This window comes from Ornithorhynchus anatinus, chromosome 14, assembly GCF_004115215.2.
Source record: "Ornithorhynchus anatinus isolate Pmale09 chromosome 14, mOrnAna1.pri.v4, whole genome shotgun sequence".
In the NCBI taxonomy this organism is placed as follows: domain Eukaryota; kingdom Metazoa; phylum Chordata; class Mammalia; order Monotremata; family Ornithorhynchidae; genus Ornithorhynchus; species Ornithorhynchus anatinus.
Genome location: NC_041741.1, coordinates 50,065,183 through 50,082,262, shown reverse-complemented (window position 1 = coordinate 50,082,262; position 17,080 = coordinate 50,065,183). Strand labels below are relative to the sequence as shown.

General features: G+C 50.0%; 1 long non-coding RNA gene across 1 annotated transcript; it reads right to left on the bottom strand.

Annotated features, from left to right (window-relative positions):
• Positions 1-5,165: 5,165 nt before the first annotated feature.
• On the bottom strand, positions 5,166-10,407 carry LOC114816440. The gene is made up of 2 exons (XR_003764216.2): positions 10,301-10,407; positions 5,166-5,332 (listed from the first exon to the last, which is right to left on the bottom strand). It is a non-coding gene; the product is annotated as an uncharacterized LOC114816440 (long non-coding RNA).
• Between the last annotated feature and the right edge of the window lie 6,673 nt (positions 10,408-17,080).

Genomic DNA, 17,080 nt, shown 5'->3' with positions numbered 1-17,080 from the left:
CGTGACCTTCTGACTCCCGGGCCCGTCCTCTATCCACTGCACCCTGCCGCTTCCCTCGCATAACCTGCATCTCTTGTAACTGGTAACTTTTGTATCTCTTGAATAACTTGTATCTACCCCAGGGCATAGAACAGTGCTTGACACAGAGTAAGTGCCTAACGGAGAGCGTAATAATAATGGTAGTGATAAATAATTATACGAAAGATCACCAAACGGCCGAGGAGAGCTTAGCATTGCTAAGATGGAGACCCAAACCACGACCCCATCCTAAGGACACGGGAGAGGATGGCTCTTTACCGCCTTGTTGGTATTCGTTAGGCGCTTACTACGCGCAGAGCACCGTTCTAAGCGCTGGGGTAGATACAGGGTCATCAGGTCGTCCCACGTGAGGCTCACGGTTAATCCCCATTTTACGGATGAGGTCACCGAGGCCCAGAGAAGTGAAGTGACTCGCCCACAGTCACCCCGGCTGACGAGTGGCAGAGCCGGGAGTCGAACCCGTGACCTCTGACTCGAAGCCCAAGCTCTTTCCACTGAGCCATGCTCTACTAAGCAGCACCCGTAGTCCCGGCCTCGGTTAATTCATTACTACTGAGCGGCAGAAGCAGCGGCGACGTTCACTAAATAATAATAATAATGTTGGTATTTGTTAAGCGCTTACTATGTGCAGAGCACTGTTCTAAGTGCTGGGGGGTGGGGGGGCGGTAATCAGATTGTCCCACGTGATGCTCACAGTCTGAATCCCCATTTTACAGATGAGGTAACTGAGGCCCAGAGAAGTGAAGTGACTCGCCCACAGTCACACAGCCGATAAGAGGCAGATCCGGCATTCGAACCCATGACCTCTGACTGCCAAGCCCCTACTCTTTCCACTGAGCCACGCCGCTTACACAGACCAGGCCGCTCAGTAGAGCGACCGGTTCCCGGTCGACTCTCGAGGTGGTTTACGACGGCGCGGGTGGCGTTCTCCTTGCCCCCGTGTCTTCCGAGATATCGAATCCCCACTTGGCAGAGGAGGAAACCGAGGCCCAGGGGAGTAAAGTGACTCACCCAAGGTCACCCCGCACGCAGGGGGCCGTCCTGGACGTTGCAGGGAGGGGCCGAGGGGCTCTCGGAGTTCAGTCCGTATAGAACAAAGGATGGCTAAAGGGAGGCGAGAGAGAGAGAGACTCCCCAGCTCACCGCGAAGCCTCATAAAGGGAGCTTTCCTGCCGGTGACTGCGGCAGAGAGAGAAACTGGAGCAATCAGCAGGTTTGATATGCAAAGCCAACGTGGAAAATTCCTTCTGGATCCGTTCGGTGCATCTATCACCGACCTGGCCCGGCTTGGGGCCGGGCCTATATCATTCGATTGGAGGATTTACGGGATTCCCGGCAACCTACTCTCCACTGACTGTTAAACAAAAAAATCAGTCCTGTTTCGACGTGAAAGGAAAAGGCTTCACGGAAACACACACACACCACTCATTCGATCGTATTTGTCGAGCACTTTCTGTGTGCAGAGCGCTATACGAAGCGCTTGGGAGAGTACAACACGATGTCAGGCGCGTTCCCTGCGCACAACGAGCTCACATTCTAGACCATAACTGTGGTACTTGTTAAGCGCTTACTATGTGCCAGGCACTATGCTGAGCGCTGGGGATCCAAGCAAATCAGGTTGGACGCGGTCCCTGGTCCGCACGGGGCTCACAGTGTTAATCCCCATTTTATAGATGAGGTAACTGAGGCACGGAGAAGTGAAGTGACCTGCGCAAAGTCACACACCAGACGAGTGGCGGAGCTGGGATTAGAACCCATGACCTTCCGCCTCCCAGGCCCCGGCTCTATCTGCTCGGCCAAGCGGCTTCCCCTGTGGGGATGAGCGGATATCGAAGAGAAGATAACGGGAGGAAAAGACTCGTTAAGTGGATCCAAGCCCCGCCTTAAGTCCTTTTATCCATCCTCCAGTTCTTGGCTCTTTCGGAAGGACTCCACAGACACTCCCGGTCGGATTATCGTGGTCAGGAATGATAATAATTTTGGCCTTTGTTACGCGCCTGCTATATGCCAGGCACCGTCTTGCTTCCCTAAATCTAACTCGAGTCCCCCTCGCTGCGATTTCGACTTAGGCGCTGTGGCGTTCTCCTCCTTGGAGGTGGAAGATTCATTTCTGTGGCATTTTCACCGGGCACGTTCGGAAAGGAGGAGAGGTAGGCCAACTGGGGGGCGGCGAGGGGAGGAGGAAGGGAGGGAGAGGGGGGCAGAGAGAGAGGATCAGAGACACGGCAAGACAGGGAGAGACGGGCTGAGAGAGACAGAGAGGCCTGGAGGGGGGCAGAGAAGGACGGAGGGGAAGAGAGACAGAGAGAACCAATGTGTCCGCATTTACGGGATACTGAAAATGCATAATCACGTTCACAGTAAGTACTGATGCATATACATGGGATCCTCTCCTCTTTCGGCACTTAATCCGTGTCTGAGTTTCACTCAGGTATTCGTCTTGAGCCTCCCTTTTATTCTGCCTTTTTTATAGTATCGGTTAAGCGCTTACTATGTCCCAGGTACCGTTCTAAGCACCGGGGTAGATACAGGGAAATCAGGTCAGACCCAGCCCAGCTTGGGGCGTCACAGTCTTCACCCCCATTTTACAGATGAGGCCCAGTGAAGCGACTTGACCGAGGTCACGCAGCAGACCCGTGGCGGAGCCGGGACTAGAATCCGGATCCTTCTGCCCCCGGGCCTGGGATCTAGTATCGAGGCCGCGTGATTCCCCACCGTTGGGAATATGGCGATGGGTGGGGAGAGCTCCCCCTGGTGGAGGGGCATAGAGTGGGAAATGCAAGCCCTCGGGTGTGGCGCTCTTCCTCTAGACTGACCGCACGGCGTGGGCAGGGAACCCTGTTGTAGTGGACGCTCCCGGGCGCTCAGTACCGTGCTCTGCCCACAGTGGACTGTAAGCTCCTAGAGGATCACGTCTATGAACGGCGCTGTATTCATTCAGTAGTATTTATTGAGCGCTTACTATGCGCAGAGCACCGTACTAAGCGCTTGGAACGGACAAATCACTGTACCCTCCCAAGCACTCGATACCGTTGATTGGTAAATCAGTTCCACTGATGGATCGATCTCCGCATCTACATTTCCACGTGTTTCCCCACTGGACTGTAAGCTCCTTTGGACGGGCGTGGTATCTTACACTTCTGTGTGTCCTCCAAGTGCTCAGAACAGTGCTCTGCCCACTGCCGGCACCTAATACAGCACCGCGAACAGTGCTCAGGAACACTCAGAACAGCGCTCTTCACACAGCAGGCACCTCGTACAGTGCCATGTACAGGACTCAGAGGCAACAGTGTAAGAGAAGTGTTAAGAGAAGCAGCGCGGCTCAGTGGAAAGGGCCCGGGCTTGGGAGTCAGAGGTCATGGGTTCGACTCCCGGCTCCGCCCCTTGTCAGCTGTGTGACTGGGGGCAAGTCACTTCACTTCTCTGTGCCTCAGTGACCTCATCCGTTAAATGGGGATGAAGACCGTGAGCCCCACGTGGGACGACCTGATTCCCCCGTGTCTACCCCAGCGCTTGGAACGGTGCTCTGCACGTAGTAAGCGCTTAACAAATGCCAACATTATTATTAACAGTGTTCTGCATAGAATAGGCAGCTCTGCCACTTGTCAGCTGTGTGACTGTGGGCAAGTCACTTCTTAATGATGTTAATATTTGTTAAGCGCTTACTATGTGCAGAGCACTGTTCTAAGCGCTGGGGGAGATGCAGGGTCATCAGGTTGTCCCACGTGAGGCTCGGAGTCTTAGTCCCCATTCTCCTGATGAGGGAACTGAGGCACAGAGACGTGAAGTGACTTGCCCACGGTCACACAGCTGCCAAGTGGCGGAGCCGGGATTCGAACCCATGACCTCTGACTCCTAAGCCCGTGCTCTTTCCACTGAGCCACTCTAGGCTTCAGTTCCCTCATCTGTAAAATGGGGATTAAGACTGTGAGCCCCACGTGGGACAACCTGATCACCCTGTATCTCCCCCAGCGCTTAGAACAGTGCTCTGCACGTAGTAAGCGCTTAACAAACACCAACGTGATAGGCACCTCTATGCAGTGCTCAGGGGCACTTACAACAGTGCTCTGTCCACGGGAGGAATCTAGTACGGCTCCGAGGAACTTAGAACAGTTTGTTAATAAGGGAAGAACTTCTGGAGGGGTGACTTTTTCGACAGGCTTCGAAAGAGGCACGGGAAAATCTTTTGGTGAAGCTGAGCAGGCTGGGGGGAAAAGGGGAAAAGGGGGAATGGGGAGATTGAGGGCGAGAGGATTAGTTTGGGACATAAATATAAGCAGAATAATGAGAAAACCTGCCAGTTGGTGGTGGATTGTCTTTCAGTCGATCGATAGGACACCCAAACTACGCAAAAGACCCAACATCTCAGGGGTCAGTTTCAAAAGCAGTTTTGAAAACGCGGAGGAGTGATTAGATCTGGGATTTTAATGACTTGCCGGGTGCTGCCTCTTTTGAAATTTTAATTGCAAAATGAATTCGACTTGATACGGGCAGAGGACCTTCCTCATGAGCTGAAGTCCTGCTAAAAATGGAAATGAAAAATGACAGGATATCCAGTGGGGAGAGATAGCTGGACGGGCACCTGTGGGGTAGGGTAAGGGGGCAGTCTCGTTTTAGGATTTGATTAGTGCATATTTAGGGATAGAGCACTGGCCTGGGAGTCAGAAGGACCCGGGTCCTAATTCTGGCACTGCCACGTGTCTGCTGCGCGACCTTAGGCAAGTGGCTTAACTTCTGCGGCTCTCAGTTCCTCTTCCGTGAAATGGGGATTAAGATCGTGAGTCCCTTGTGTGGGACAGGGACTATGTCCAACTTGATTAGCCGGTATAATAATCGCTCTGTACTCTCCCAAAGAGCTTAATACAACACTCGACATAATAATAATAATGGTATTCATTAAGCATTTACTATGTACCAAGCACTGTTTTAAGCGCTCTAAGTAAGCGCTCGATAAATATTACTCCTAACTACTCTTTCTGGGAGACGGAAGCCCGTAGGCCGTTTCCGTCTTAGAAAACAACACCGACCCTTCAGGGGGAAACATGACAGACAATTTGCCCAGACGATAAATTCCAAGCGATGGTGAAGGGGATGTATCGTTCCCTTCATTCAATCCTCTTAATTCTTTAAAAAAAAAAAGTCATCTTTATCTGAGCACTTGCGATTTGAGTGTTGAACTGGGAGGGCTTTTTCTGCAGCAAACGATCTCCGTGAAGGCGGTAGAAATGGAAACATCGGAATGGAACCGTGAGCAAACCGAAGCCGTCGGCCGAACAGGGTCCTGGGGGTGATCCTGGTTTGGTGAGTGAAAGAAGGAATTTCTGAAAAAGATCCATTGAGAATCTAGGGATCCTGCAGAGGGTGTTTTTGGTTTCAGGACTGGAGGATTTTATTTCTGCCTGCCCATGTCTGGTGGGCCACTCTGGACGCCACACAAGCGTCCGGCTCAGAGGTGCCCTAGAATCCTCAGCCAGGAGGTAGCACCGTCTCCGGCGAGTGCTCTAACAAACCTAATTTCTCCTCCCCATATCCTCCCTGCCGGAGAATTTGGACACCAGGTTGAATCCGCTAGATAATTAAAATGGCTGAATTATAATCCTCTCAGGGAAAAAAAAACCAAACAGTCTTTTGGGGTTCGTTCTGTTGGTTTTTTAATGGAAAGGATAATTTGTTTTCAGCCGTGTCGGGAGATGCAGTTTGTGGCTGTGTCTACTTAAGAAATGTATTTATTAATGTAACTTCGATCTTCCAGAGTCGGTCCTTTCGAGTATCCCCAATTATCCCGGTCTTGGCGTCTGATTATAGCTGACCTTATTGCTAAATATCTAGGGATGGATTGTTCTGAACACAAATCCTGGTTGGACTTTATGCAGAAAGGGATATGCCATCACCCTTTGGTCGAATCTAGACTGCTGTCTTCCTGAATATTTATCAGGGCGTGTTGATCAGCCTCTTGGGTTTGCCTGCTTGCCTTGAGTCTGTAAATCGCTGTGGGCAGGGAACACGTCTGCCTACTTGGTTGTACTATAACGATAATAATAATAATAACTGTGATATTTATTAAGCTCTTATTATGTGCCAGGCACTGTTCTAAAGGCCGGGGTTGATCCAAGATAATCAGGTGGGACACAGTCCCTGTCCCACTTAGGGTTCACAGTTTTCACCCCCATTTTACAGACGAGTAACTGAGGCATAGAGAAGTGAACTGACTTGCCCAAGGTCACGCAGCAGACGAGTGGCTGAGTGAGGATTAGAACCCAGGTCCTTCGGACTCCCGGGCCCATACTCTATCCCCTAGGCCAGGGTACTCGCCCAAGTTCTCAATACATCCGCTGATTAATTCATTGATTACCGATTAGGCTTCTTGAGTCCAGGAGCGATGTCTTTTACCCTTAATGCATTTTCCCAGGTGCTCAGCACGATGTTCTTCACCCAGTAGGTGTTCAGTAGAGTGCCCCGTATTAACAGACACATAGTACACTGCTTTGGTGCCCACTTCGGTGCTGTCGACACAGCACGCAGTTAAGGATTCAACAGACAGGAGGAATCCAATACAGAGCCCCGTACATAAGATAGATCGATCGATCCATCCATCAGTAGCGTTTATTGAGTGCTCACCGTGGGCAGAGTCTTGAACTAAGCGCTTGGGTTAGGACAATAGAGCAGAGTTGGCAGACGGGTTCCCTGACCACAACGAGCTTCCAGTCTAGAGTGGAATAGAGGAGGGTATTGAGTACGATATTTATGGAACGTTTGGTGTGCGTAGAGAAAAGATAACGACGTTGATGATGCAGATGATGACTGTATTGATTAATAATCATGATAGTAATAATCACAATAATTATTGTACTTGTTCACGCCACTGTACTAAGCACTGGGGTAGTTACAAGTAATTCAGGATGGACACAGTCCATGTCCCACGTGGGGCTCACGGTCTGAATCCCCATTTTACAGATGAGAGACTGAGGCCCGGAGAAGTGAACTGACTTGCCCATGGTCACACAACGGACAAACGGCGGATCCGGGATTAGAACCCAAGACCTTCTGACTCCCAGCCCCGTGCTCTATCCTCTACGCCGTGCTGCTTCTCCATCGTGATCAGAGATGGAGCAGATGAGGAGGAGGAGGATTAGGATGAAATGATGATGATGAAGATGATGGGTTAATGAAGAGGAGATGGACCAAGGAGATCAATGTACCGGGCTTATAGATGTTTCACCGGCCCATCAGTCAATCAATCAATCAATCAATCAATCCATCAACTACTGGTATATATTGAGCCCTTACTGAGTGCAGAGCACTGAGCGAAGCATTTAGGAGTGTGCAATAGAGTTGGTAGGCGTGATCCCCTTCCTTCAAGGAGCGTAGGGTGTACGGTCTACTGTGTGAAGAACGCTGTGCTAAGCTCCTGGGAGAGGGTGATTGAGTGAGTAGGATTTGATCCCTGTCCTTGAGGAGCTTACAATCTATTGTGTGCAGAGAACTGTACTGAGCACCAAGATAGCGTGATTGGTCCCAAGCATAAAAGATTCCCTTCCCCCCCAGCCCAGCCCGTAAGTCCGTCGTGGACAGAGAACGTGTCTACCAACATTGTTCTATTGGACTCTCCCAAGCGCCCAGTCCAGGACTCCACACACATTAAGCGCTCAATAAATACCATCGGTTGATTGAGCGATTGATTGACGATGAAATCTCAGGGGGATCAGGTGGGCAGGGAGTTCTTCAACGTAACCCTCTGTCGAGACGTCGTTTTCCCCAGAGAAAATCAACAGCTCGGTGACAGTATGGCCTAGCGGGTGGATCGCGGGCCTGGGTGTCGGAGGACCTGGGTTCTAATTCTGGTTCCACCGCGAACCTGCTGTGTGACCTTGGGGGAAATCACCTCACTTCTCTGGGCCTCTGTTTTTCTCGTCTGCAAAACGGGGATTTAATCCCTGTTCTCCCTCCTAGGAGCCCCAGGTGGGACCCGACGATCTCGTATCTACCGCAGCGCTTGGTACAATGCGTGGCACGTAATAAGCGCTTAACGGATACCTCGGTTATTGCGACGATGATTCGAAAGAATGAAGGAAGGAAGGCCCCGCTCTCTCCGGTTATAGAGAATCTCAGACCCTCTTGGAATAAAATATCGGGTAGCTCTTTTCTTTTAAAGAGATTGTCAGAGTTGGAAAGCAAGCCACCTTCGTACAATGTGAAGACAAATTATAGTTATTAGCCCAAATTGAGTTGAGAGGAGAGTTCCAATTCAAATATTAATAGCATATTCTCTGAGATTGGTGTCACCCCTGTAGTCTCGAGTGCTCCTGGTACTTTCCCGCAGAGGGACTCATTCATACTTGTACCACTCCTGGGAGGGAGCTCAGGGCAGAGATTAGCAGGTGGAGATGCGGAGGCCCAGAGAGGTTAAGCGTCTTACCCAAGGTCACACAGTAAGTCGGGGATGCAGTCGGGACCCCTTGATTGTATTCGGCAATTCTCTTTCCCCGAGACGAGGGAGGTCTTTTCGGTTCAGACCAAGGATGCTCTATTTTCCAGTGAGCGGATGGACCGGTGGATATCAACCAAGGGGAGAGTTCGATTTGATTTTTGCAAGGCGGGATTCTGCACTCAGCTTCTCTGCTGTCGGCGGAGGTTAGCGGGTGGAAGTAATACCATCAAACCGTGATATTTATTGAGCAGCTACTGTAGGAGAGGACTGTACTGACCGCTTGGGAGAATAAAATGGCGCAAGTCCACACAGTCCCCGTCCCCGAGGAGGTGTTGGATGAATATCACGGTTTGATCATATTACTTCCACCCGCTAACCTCCGCCGACAGCAGAGAAGCTGAATGCAGAATCCTGCCTTGCAAAAATCAAATCAAATCAAACCCAGGTCCTCCGACTCCCAGACCCGTGCTCTTTCCACTAGGCCAAGCTACTTCTTCCCTATTAGAGATTTCCCACAGCCTTCTTCCCCACAGTGCCCATCGTAATAATAATAGTAATAATAATCACCGTGGCATTTTGTAGCGCTTACTCTACGCCAGGCACTGTACCAAGCACCGGGGTGGATAGAAGCAGATCAAGTCAGACACAGTATCTGTCCGATGCGGGGTTCGCAATCTCAATCCCCATTTTGCAGATGAGGTAACCGAGGCCCAGAGAAGCGAAGGGACTCGTCCGAGGTCACGCAGCAGACAAGGGGAATTAGGACCCGTAACTTTCTGGGTCCCAGGCTTCTCCGTAAGCTCTTTGTGGACAGTGAACGCTTGTTGTACTGAACTCTCCCAAACGCTTAGTACAGCGCTCTGCCCTAAATGCCACTGATTGATCGAAAGAGCCACCAGGACCCCCTGCAGCCTTGGAGAGGAGGGAAGATCCTTTATCACTTCTGACTGTAAAATGCAGCTCGCCTCTCCCGTTTGGATGCCTTCCAGAGAGACCGCGGCCTCCTCGGGAGAAGGAGAGGGCAAATTGGCTGCAGTCGAGCCGACTGCAGAGACGCCTCCCCGCTCTTGTCCCAAATCCCGGCTCTTGCTGATGCCTCCACAGCTGCCTCTGTCCCAGAGATCGTTTCAAACAACATTTCCCACAGACCGGGTGGCCCGTACGGGGGAAATGTTTGGACGTAAAGGCCTTTATAATAATTGTGCTAACCGCTAAGAGCTTACTATGTGCCGGGCACCGTACTAAGCTCTGGGGTGGATTCAAGTCGGTTGGGTTGGACCCAATCCCTGTTCCATGTGGGGCTCTAAGTCTCAATCCCCATTTTGCGGATGAAGTAACTGAGGCCCAGAGAAGTGAAGTGACTTGTCCAAGGGCACACGGCAGACCAAACAAAGCAGCGAGGCTCAGCGGAAAGAGCCCGAGCTTGGGAGTCAGAGGTCAAGGGTTCGGATCCCGGCTCTGCCGCTTGTCAGCTGTGTGACGCTGGGCAAGTCCTTCACTTCTCTGTGCCTCAGTTACCTCATCTGGAAAATGGGGATTAAGAGTGTGAGCCTCATGTGGAACCTGCTTACCCTGCGTCGATCCCAGTGCTTAGAACAGTGCTCTGCACCTAGTAAGGGCCTAACAAATACCGACATTATTATTATTATTATTACGTGGCAGAGTCGGGACTAGAACCCAGGTGGTTCTGACTCCCAGGCCCGGGCTCTATCAATTGCTTCACTGTGATGCGTTTTCAGGATGGTGTGAAAGAAGCTGGGGAGAGTAGAGTACTGTACCGAGCGCTTGGGAGAGTCTGTAAGATCACGTGATACTCGCTCTCAAGCTACTCACAATCTAATTCCCGGTTTGTGTCGTCTCCGCAAGGATATGACATTTGACCTCGCCCTCTGGCCGTTTACAGTTCCATCTTCTATGATCCTTCCCTTCCGCTGGCCGATATTCCAAGTTATTCAGGGAGTTGCTAGGTTACCGGTAACCGTTCAGGACCAAGACACGTTAGGTGGACCTTTCGGGGTTTTATTCCTCACCCTCCTCGCCCCCAGCACCCCAAGATCTAAAATCCCCATGGCTCCTAACAATTGAATGATGCTACCAGTACGGAGAATCACCCAGGGAAGAGTTTATCTATCTCCACTTCAGGGTGGGGTAAATAGTCGGAGCTAGCAAATTCTTCCAACGTTTTCTCTTTATGGATTCATTCACTCAGTCGTGTTTATTGAGCGCTTACTGGGTGCAAAGCCCTCTACTAAGCGCTTAGAAAGTACAGTTCAGCAACGAAGGGAGACGTTCCCCGCCCGCAACGGACTTACAGTCCAGAAGATCCTGGTCTAGTGGAGAGAGCCCGGACCTGGGAGCTGGAAGGACCTGGGTTCCAATCCCAGCTCCGCCACTCGTCTGCTCTGTGACCTTGGGCAAGTCACTTCACTTTTCCGTGAATCGGTTAGCTCATCTGTAAAATGGGGATTAAGAGTGTGAGCCCCACGTGGGAAAGGGACCGGGTCCAACCTGATTTGCTTGGCTTCACCTCAGCAGTTACTACCCGTGCCTGGCGCACGGTAAGCTCTTGACGAATATCACAATTATTATTATTATTACAAAGATCAAAATTGGGCCCGCCTTTTTGTTGTCTCCAATTTATTAGGGATGCCTTGTATCTGTTCAGAAAAACGTTGAGGTTTTGAACTCCCTGGCAATCTAAAGGCAAAAAATGGGCAGACAAAAATAACCATTATTCTCCTCATTATGGCATTCATCAATCACCTATTAAGAGCCAAGAACCGGGGAAGATACCTGATATTTGGCGGGGAGTGTGCCTGCTAATTCTGTTGTATTGGACTCTTCCAAGAGCTTAGTACAGTGCTCTGTGCCTAACAAGCGCTCAATAAATACAATTAATTGATACTTAGAGGAGACACGGCTCCATTCCACGGGCTCGATTCCCGGCTTCCTGGGTTCGATTCCGGCTCTGCCACTTGTCAGCTGTGTGACTGTGGGCAGGTCACTTGACTTCTCTGTGCCTCAGTGACCTCATCTGTAAAATGGGGATTAACTGTGAGCCTCACGTGGGACGACCTGATTACCCTGTATCTACCCCAGCGCTTAGAACAGTGCTCTGCACATAGTAAGCGCTTAACAAACACCAACGTTATTCCACTCAACGCTCACAGTCCAAGAGAGGCAGCGTAACCTAGTGGACAGAGCCCAGCCTGGGAGTCAGAAGGACCTGGGTTCTAATCCCGCCTCCACCACTCATCTGCTGCGTGACCTTGGGCGAATCACTTCTCTTCTCTGCACCTCGGGTCCCTCATCTGTAAAAAATGGGGGTTAAGAGTGTGAGCCCCATGCGGGACGGGGACTGTGTCCAACCAGATTACCTTATTTCCACTCCGGAGTTTAGAACAGCGTCTGGCACAAAGTAAACACTTTACAAATACCATTCAAAAAATAAATAAGAGGCAGAGAAAGCAGAGGAAGCTTCCCCCCATTTATCAGAGGAGGAAACTGAGGCACAGAGGGGTATAATTTATGTTGTTGGATCTACATTACCTCAAGTCTGGCGGACTTTTGTCTTTTGACAGTTTCTCTGTCCCTCTGGCAAGCAGGAAAGATATTCACTTTAACCTCAGAGGATGTTGTCCTCTCAGTATTCCATCTTTATTACTGCAGTATTCTCCAATGCAACATGATGAATTCATGTGCTGTTTTGGCAGGGATTTTGGGCCGAAGGAAAAGATGAAGATGCATTATAAAAGAGAAATTAGGGGCGTTCGCAAGCATTTACATAATGTGCTTGACGATCTCGCTACAGATCTGCTACAGAAGTTAAGGTGCAGGTGTGGATTTCAGCGTTTGTCTTTAAAGAGGTGGCAATCCTTTCCAAAAACATTGCCTTGCCGTTTGCTGTATTGTATTTATCTCACACGATTTGTATTTTTCCCAAACATTTCACACCAGTTTTTTTTTTTTCCCAGTTTATCTCCCTCCTTTCTCCCATCAGGTTAAATAAGGAGGGTATTTTTGACTCTCATTTTACCGATGAGGAGACTGGGGAACAGAGAGGTTAGGTGACTTGTCTGAAGTCACGCAGCGTTAGTGGAGAAGAACTTGGGGTAGAAACCAGTTTTCCTGACTCCCCAGACTCCCAGAGTTTTCCTGACGCTGTGCGCCAAACCAGTAACGATAATTCCGGTATTTATTAATCACTTCCTTTACGTTCTCTGTTTCCATTCCCAACTAAGCCCTCATTTCCCCACACCTTCTTCCTTCTGCATCGCCGTTGCACTTGAATTTGCCCCTTTGAGTCCCCCTTTCCTCAGCTTCACAACACCTTAGTGTCCAGAACCGTAATTTATTTGTATTAAGATCCGTCTCCCCCTCTAGACTGTAAGCATATCGTGGGCGGAGAACAGGTCTACCGACTCTGTTACACTGTACTATTTCAAGCGCTTAGTACAGTGCTCTGCACGCAATAAGCGCTCAGTAAATACCGCCGATGGGACGACTGATCCGTTTTACCTCGTCTTCTCTTGAGGAGGTGGGCTCTTCGAGGGTGAGCCTTACACTTTTCATCTGTGGGACAGGGACTCTGTCTGACCTGATTATCTTGTATCTACCCCACTGCTTAGTACAGGGCTTGGCATAGAGTAAAATGCTTAACAAATATCACAATTTTTGTTATTCGGTTTTTTTTTTTTCCATTTGAATCCTTGCCACAAATGGAAATCAGGTCTGGGACCTAAGAGAAAGCTGCCAACTTCAGTAGCCTCTACGATCGCTCTCTGCAGCATGGCTCAGTGGAAAGAGCCCGGGCTTGGGAGTCAGAGGTCATGGGTTCGAATCCCGGCTCCGCCGTTTGCCAGCTGAGTGACTTGGGGCAAGTCACTTCACTTCTCTGTGCCTCAGTTACTTCATCTGTAAAATGGCGATTAAAACTGTGAGCCCCGTGTGGGACTACCTGATCACCTGGTATCCCCCAGCGCTTAGTGCTTTGCACATAGTAAGCGCTTAACAAATACCACCTTTTTTTTTTTTTTTATCTCTCTGCTCTCTGAGATTCCCTACCAACGACGCCATGGTTGATGGTGTATTTCGAGTGAGGACCGGACTCTCATTTGGCACGGCCAGGCATTCGGAAGGCTTGAAGCGGGTCCGAGAGCCTTCTCCTTTATTCCTCTGCGACCGTTAAATCCGTGGGTCCCTGCGGAAAGGCCCTGGTCCCGAGCGTCCCGGGTTCTAATCCCGGCTCCGCCACTTGCTGTGTGACTTTGGGCGAGTCACTTAACTTCTCTGTGCCTCAGTCAGCCCATCTGTAAAATGGGGAGTAAGACCGTGAGCCCTGCGCGGGACAGGGACAGGGTCCAACTCGATTATCTTATAATCTACCCCAGGCCTCAGTAGAGTGCCAGGCGCTTAGTAAACGTCTTAACGCGTACCAGAAAAAAAAGAAAACATTCTTCGAGAAGACGGATTTTCCTTTGGTCGAAAGTTACTCAATTTCTCACCCCGTGTTTGAACACTTGTCCAGTGTAGAACGGGAGTTTGCTTTGGATAAATATTGGCCCTGGCTTCTCCGCCGCTTGGCTTTAAAGCACTAGAGGGAATCCTCGTTGCCTCTGGTAATCTGTGATTTTTCTCCTCTAAAGAGCTTCCCGACCTTTACTCTGGCTGAAAGAGATGATTTCCCAAATTAAATATTAATGAAGTTCCTACCTGCGGAACTCAAACAGCTTAAAGTCCATTCTTGGGTTGCTATCGCAGGAGATGGTGGAGATGGACGGAGGGCCCGCTTCGCTTTTCTCACCCCTTGTTCACAAGAAGATTCGTTTGCGTTTGGATTGGGTGAATGGATGGGATTTAGAAAATTGAGGAGCAGCACGGCCTAGCGGATAGAGCCCGGGCCTGGGAGTTGCGAAAGCCTGGGTTCTCATCCCGTCTCCGCCGCTCGTCTGCTGCGTGACCTTGGGCGAGTCACTCCTCGGAGCCCCAGTTCCCTCATCTGTAAAATGGGGATTACGAACGTGAGCCCCGTGGGGGACGGGGACTGTGTCCAACCCGGTTATCTGTAACCATCCCAGTGCCGAGAGCGGTGCCTGGCGCGTAGTAAGTGCTTAACAAGTACCACGATTATTATAATTACTAATGTATCTACTCCAGCGCTTAATCCAGTGACTGGCACTTAGTAAGTGCTTAATGAAAACAACGATTATCCTCTGCCTCAGAGCTTAGTACGGTGCCTGGAATAGAGGAAGCATTTACTAAATACACTTATCATTCTCATCATCATTATGATTACGAATTGCACTTTCCAAGCGCTTAGTACAGTGCTCCGCACACAGTAAGTGCTCAAGAAATACGATAGAATGAATGAATGATTATTATTCTCCATCCCTTTCGGTACAGAGGTGAAAGTTGAGGGCTTCTCTTCCCAGATACTCATCCCGCATCTGTCCTTTTCCAGCCCTTTGACTGGAGAAGATTAAGATCCTTAGCACCGTATCCCCTCATCGGTTTAAAATACGGCATTTAATAACATTATTTTCCAGCAAAGCTTTACAACGGTAAGCATAAAAGAGTTATACATAAGCAAATACATGGGTTTATCTCCCTAGGCCCCCTTTCCTTCAAAGGATTATGGACTCATAAGCAGGACAAGAATGAAAATAGGGGCAGTGAATCATTTTTAAGGCTCAAATCCCGCTCAGGCAGGAGTTCAGATGGGCCAAGATACATCAGGTTGCTCTCCTCCTAATGCCAGTTCGTATCAAGTTCGGGCTCTGACCTAAGGCAGCCCCGGAGAAACGGCTTGGCCTAGTGGAAGGAACGCGGGCTCGGGGGTCAGAGGATCTGGGTTCTAATCCCGGCTTTGCCAAGTGCTTGCTGCGTGACCTCGGACAAGTCATCTCACTTCTCTAGATTGTAAGGTCCCCTCTAGACTGTCAGCTCGGTGTGGGTGGAAAATGTGACTGTTTATTGTTATACCGAACTCTCCCCAGTGCTTAGCACGGTGCTCTGCACAAAGTGGTCCTTCAATAAATAGGATTGAAAGAATGAATGAATTCTCTGTGCCTCAGTTTCCTCAACTCCTACTCAGACTGTGAGCCCTACGGGGGACAGGGACTCTGGTCCAAACTAATTAACTTGTGCCTAACCCGACGCTTAGAACAGTGCCTGACACACAGTAAGGGCTTGACAAGTACCAATTAAGAAAACACAAAAGACTGACAAATTGTACCTCTCGCCGGCGTGACCATCTGGACGGGGGCAATAAGAACTGTGGTATTCGTTAAGCGCTCACTCTGTGCTAAACAGTGTACTAAGCACTGGGGGAAATACAAAGTAATCAGGCCAGACACGGTCCCTGGCCCTCATGGGGCCCGGGAAGGAGTACAGGAAACTGAGGCACTGTAGAGTGAAGTGAGGTGCACGAGGTCACACGGCAGGTAAGTACTGGAGCCGGGATTAGAACCCAGGTCCTCTGACTCCCTCGCTGCTTCCCAGAAGGTAGTCTTGAAGAAACGTGACATTTGAGAGGGAGCTGACTTGCCAATGTGTTGCGGTCTGTCTTGGTTAAGGTATCGGATTAGACCCCGCCGACTTTGGAATATGATCGTAATTATGACATTCGCTAAGCGATTACTAGCTGTCGATCACTGTTCTAAGCGCTGAGGTAGGTACAAGATAATCGTGTCAGACTGTGAGCCCGCTGTGGGTAGAGATTGTCTCTATTTGTTGCCTCATCGTACTTCCCAAGCCTTTAGTACGATGCTCTGCACACAGTAAGCGCTCAATAAATACGCTTGAATGAATATGAGGTTCCTGTTCCACACGAGGCTCACATTCTAAATAAGAGGGAGAACAGGCAGTGAATCCCCATTTTACGGGTGAGGAAAGTGAGGCTCAGAGCCGTGAAATTCAAGGTCGCACAGCAAACAAGTGGCTTTGGAAAGGAACGCGGTAGACTCTCCCTTCAGCTCTATACAGACCCCGACTCAGTCGGTTGCATACAGGAATTTGGAAGAGAAGGATTTGTTAAAGAATGATATTCATTCATTCAATAGTATTTATTGAGCGCTTACTACGTGCAGAGCACCGTACTGAGCGCTTGGAACGGACAGATCGGCAACAGATAGAGACGGTCCCTGCCCTCTGACGGGGCTCACGGTCTGATCGGGGGAGACGGACAGACGAGAACGATGGCGATAAATAGAGTCGAGGGGAAGAACATCTCATGAAAACAATGGCAAATAAATAGAATCGGGGTGATGTACATCTCATTAAACAAAATCAATAGGGTGATGAAGATATAAGATATATTCGTTAAGCACTCAGTATGTGCCGGACACTGTGCAAAGCAGTGGGGCGGATACAGGCTAACCGGATTGGACACAGTCCACGTACCACGTGGGGCTCGGAGTCTCAATCTCCGTTTCGCAGATGAGGTGAGTGAGGCCCAGGGACGAGTCGTGACTTGCCCAAGGTCACACAGCAGACCAGTGGCGGAGCCAGGATTAGAACCCAGTTCCTTCCGGTTTCCAGGCCCGGGCTCTATCCGCTAGGCCACGCTGCTTCTCGACGGGGAACAAACTGTCCCGACCACAGGGGACGGAGCAG